This window comes from Aegilops tauschii, chromosome 5 (assembly GCF_002575655.3).
Source record: "Aegilops tauschii subsp. strangulata cultivar AL8/78 chromosome 5, Aet v6.0, whole genome shotgun sequence".
Classification (NCBI taxonomy): domain Eukaryota; kingdom Viridiplantae; phylum Streptophyta; class Magnoliopsida; order Poales; family Poaceae; genus Aegilops; species Aegilops tauschii.
The window spans coordinates 527719345-527724563 of record NC_053039.3 but is presented as its reverse complement, the minus strand read 5'-3'; positions in this window follow the sequence as shown (position 1 = coordinate 527724563).

Here is a 5219-nt window from a genome sequence, read left to right as displayed (position 1 = left end):
AGGTTCAGATGGGCCTAAGGCCCACCTAGGGTGCGCCCCCCCTCTCTCCCCCTCTGGCCGCCCCCTCAGATGCATCTGGGGCTGGCCGCCACCCCTAGGGGGGAACCCTAGATGGGGGCGCAGCCCCTCCCCTTCCCCTATATATAGTGGGGGTTTTGGGGCTGCCAGAGACACGAGTCTCCCTCTCTCTTGGCGCAGCCCTACCCCTCTCCCTCATCGTCTCTCGCAGTGCTTGGCGAAGCCCTGCTGGAGTGCCACGCTCCTCCACCACCACCATGCCGTTGTGCTGCTGCTGGACGGAGTCTTCCCCAACCTCTCCCTCTCTCCTTGCTGGATCAAGGCACGGGAGACGTCACCGGGCTGCACGTGTGTTGAACGCGGAGGCACCGTTGTTCGGTGCTTAGATCGGATTCGGCCGCGATCTGAATCGCTTCGTGTACGACTCCACCGATCGCGTTCTTGCAACGCTTCCGCATCACGATCTTCAAGGGTATGAAGATGCACTCCCCTCTCTCTCGTTGCTAGTTATTCCATAGATTGATCTTGGTGATGCGTAGAAAATTTTGAATTTGTGCTACGTTCCCCAACAGTGGCATCATGAGCTAGGTCTATGCGTAGATTCTATGCACGAGTAGAACACAAAGTAGTTGTGGGCGATGATTTGTTCAATTTGCTTGCCGTTACTAGTCTTATCTTGATTCGGCGGCATTGTGGGATGAAGCGGCCCGGACCGACCTTACACGTACATTTACGTGAGACAGGTTCCACCGACTAACATGCACTTGATGCATAAGGTGGCTAGCGGGTATCTGTCTCTCCCACTTTAGTTGGATCGGATTCGATGAAAAGGGTCCTTATGAAGGGTAAATAGCAATTGGCATATCACCGTTGTGGCTTTTGCGTAGGTAAGAAACGTTCTTGCTAGAAACCCATAGCAGCCACGTAAAACATGCAACAACAATTAGAGGACGTCTAACTTGTTTTTGCAGGGTATGCTATGTGATATGATATGGCCAAAAGGATGTGATGAATGATATATGTGATGTATGAGATTGATCATGTTCTTGTAATAGGAATCACGACTTGCATGTCGATGAGTATGACAACCGGCAGGAGCCATAGGAGTTGTCTTAATTTATTGTATGACCTGCGTGTCAATGAAAAATGCCATGTAATTACTTTACTTTATTGCTAACCGTTAGCCATAGTAGTAGAAGTAATAGTTGGCGAGACAACTTCATGAAGACACGATGATGGAGATCATGGTGTCATGCCGGTGACGAAGGTGATCATGCCGCGCCTCGAAGATGGAGATCAAAAGGCGCAAGATGATATTGGCCATATCATGTCACTTTATGATTTGCATGTGATGTTTGTCATGTTTACATCTTATTTGCTTAGAACGACTGTAGCATAAATAAGATGATCCCTCGCAATAATTTCAAGAAAGTGTTCCCCCTAACTGTGCACCATTGCGAAGGATTGTTGTTTCGAAGCACCACGTGATGATCGGGTGTGATAGATTCTAACGTTCGCATACAACGGGTGTAAGCCAGATTTACACATGCGAAACACTTAGGTTGACTTGACGAGCCTAGCATGTACAGACATGTCCTCGGAACACAAGAGACCGAAAGGTCGAACATGAGTCGTATAGCAGATACGATCAACATGAAGATGTTCACAGATGATGACTAGTCCGTGTCACGTGATGATCGGACACGGCCTAGTTGACTCGGATCATGTATCACTTAGATGACTAGAGGGATGTCTATCTGAGTGGGAGTTCATTAAATAATTAGATGAACTTAATTATCATGAACATAGTCAAAAGGTCTTTGCAAATTATGTCGTAGCTTACGTTTTAGTTCTACTGTTTAAGATATGTTCCTAGAGAAAATTTAGTTGAAAGTTGATAGCAGCAATTATGCGGATTGGGTCCGTAAACTGAGGATTGTCCACATTGCTGCACAGAAGGCTTATGTCCTTAATGCACCGCCCGGTGTGCTGAACCTCGAGCGTCGTTTGTGGATGTTGCGAACATATGACATACACGTTTTGATGACTACGTGATAGTTCAGTGCGTAAAGTTAAACGGTATAGAATTGAGGCACCGAAGACGGTTTTTGAAACGTCGCGGAACATATGAGATGTTTCAAGGGCTGAAATTGGGATTTCAGGCTCGTGCCCACGTCAAGAGGTGTGAGACCTCCGACAAGTTTCTTAAGCCTACAAACTAAGGGAGAAAGGCTCAATCGTTGAGCATGTGCTCAGATTGTCTGAGTACTACAATCGCTTGAATCGAGTGGGAGTTGTCTTCCAGATGAGATAGTGATGGTTCTCCAAAGTCACTGCCACCAAGCTACTGGAGCTTCGTGATGAACTATAACATATCAGGGATAGATACACTACAAAAAAAGACACATCCGTGACATTTTGGGCCGAACGATTTTTTTTTCTGTCATACATATGACACTTCTATGACGATAATTGTGACAAAACCCGGTATCATCATAGATGTGGTGGGTTCCTACTTCTATGACAAAAAATCATGACAGAAAATGGGCTTTTTGTCCTGGGCGGGCCGGAGACGCAGCTGCATGACATTCTTTGGGCCGTCCATGACGGAAAAAAACCGTGGTAGAAGCGAGGGCAAGGAAAATTTCAGGGAGTTCCCGGTTACGGTGGGAGGTCGGGGGCCGAGCGATGCGCGTTTCTCTCGTACACGTACGCGCGTGTGTGCGAGGCGTTGGATCTAACTGAACCCGAGCGAGGCGTTGGGCTCTAACTGAACCCGAGCGATTGCACTGCAGGCTACGCGTTACTGAACCCGAGCGATCGATCGATGGCTGTTAACTGAACCCGATCGAGCGATTCCTTCGCTACTGCTGCTAACTGAATCCGATCGATGCTGCCTCTGGATGAACAGTGAGCGTTGCTGGGGGGTTTGGATGAACAGTTCCCGGTGGGGGTGGATGAACAGGACCCCGTGGTGTTGCCTCTGGATGAACAGGACCCCGATCGATCGAGCCGGTTGGGGCTGGATGAACAGGACCCCGTCGAGGGCAGGATGAACAGGACCACCCCGTGGAGGGCAGGATGAACAGTAGACGGTGGAGGGCTGGATGAACAGTAGCCCGTGGAGGGGTGGTTGAACAGGAGCCCGTGGAGAGGGCTGTTGAACAGTAGCCGGTGGAGTAGCGCGTGGTGGAGGCTGGATGAACAGGAGCCCGTGGATGAACAGTCGCAGGTGGAGGCTGGAGGAGGTCGACGGTGGATGAACAGTAGCCCGTGGAGGCTGGAGGGGGTCGACGGTGGAGATGAATAGTATCCCGTGGAGTCCCGTTTTGCGGTACGCCACACCCCTCCCGATGAACAGGACCCCCGTTTCGACCGTAGCGCTCCAACACAAGTCCGTTTCCTCCGTTTTGCGGTACGCCACACCCCTCCCGATCAACAGGACCCCGTTTCGACCGTAGGAGGTCCGTTTCCTCCGTTTTGCGGTACGCCAGACCCCTCCCGATGAACAGGATCCCGTTTCAAACATGGCCGGTCGAACACAAGGCCGTTTCCTCCGTTCTGCGGTATGCCAGGCCTCGTTTCCATCGGCTGTTCCGTCCAAGCCCTCCCGATGAACACGAGGACGCATTCCGTTCCGACCCAGCCGGTTGGCTCCCACGCGTTCTGTTGCCTCCCGATGAACACGAGGACGCATTCCGTTCCGACCCAGCCGGTTGGCTCCCACGCGTTCTGTTGCCTCCCGATGAACACGACGCATTTCGTTGCCTCCCCATGAACACGACGCATTCCATTGCCTCCCCATGAACACGACGACGACGCCGTTTCTCCGTTCTGACTCAGCCATGTCAACGAGCCCTCGCCGTAGGTATGCGCGAGTAGGCGTCCGAGACCCCGCCCGTATGTACATATACGTGGCCGTATTTTCTTTCTTGCACCCTGGCCGCTGTACGTACGTGTACATGCTACGTGCGCGCCTCTACGTCCACCAGTATATATGTACGTACACGTTCGCGACTAGAATGACAACGCTACGTACGCTTCGACCAGGTGGGTCCCGACTGTCAGGCACTTCCTTGCGTGCGAAGATGTAGCTGGTGGGTCCCAGCAGTCAGGGGGGCGAATCTTTTTTTTGCCCGGACGCACTTCCTTGCGTGCGAAGGTGTAGCTGGTGGGTCCCAGCAGTCAGGGGGGGAACTTTTTTCATGAAATACGGTGGCCCGTCCGGTGGGTCCCCACTGTCAGGTGGAGGAATAATTATTTTGCGCGTAATAAGGAGGCACTTCCTTGCTGCGGCCATGGACCCAGCTGTCAGCGTCTCCACGCACAGTACTCTTCCGATGGAAGTTGGTCGTTGACCACATTGACCACGCCGCGCCGAGAGCACCACGGCGGTGGACGACGGCGAGGCCTAGGAAGGGGACGACATGGAGGCAGGGAAGACTCGGCAGTTGTTTCCCACGCGGAGGGGAGTACGACTGTACGAGGGTTTACTGGTTCGTCTGCCGGTGCCGGAGAATAACAGCAGGTGTGGGTGAGTAGAGGGATGGCTAGGCCAGCGATGGGAGTACGGTGGGGCGGTGAGGCCTGCGCGGCAGCACAGCCGGCCGCGGGAAGGAAGGAGCAGGCAGTCCCGCCGGCGCTTGTTTGAGCGGCTGGAGCAGGAAGAGCAGAGATTGAAGAAGCACGACGGCCGTTGGATGGACATCCAACAGTCAGTGCTTGTGCGTCAACCTTTTTTTAAGGAAAGCCTCAAATCTGTGGAAAACAGCATACAGCCCATCTGCCATTATTTCCAATAATTTACAGCCCATTTGCTAATTCTTAAGGGTTTTTTTGGAGCCCATATTCTTTTTGTTAGCATTACAGCCCATATTGTGGCCACGGTTAAAAAATTATACGAAATTTTGCATATTTCGGTGCGGTCCGAACTGTTTTTAATCCCGAAATTTTGACTCACATTCAAACTGATTTTAAAAATAAATGTATATCAATATAAAATCCAACAAATTCTCCACGCATAAAAATTAATGTAATTTAAAATCATGAAATGAAAAAAAAAGATATTTGAAACTAATTGCCGGTTTGATGTGTTTTAAAAATGTACAACCCATTTCTCATTACTGATGGGCCATTTTCTCGGCCAGCCGAATGAAAGCTCTCCTCGTCTTGAAAGATTTGCAGCCCAACAGGCCTGACAA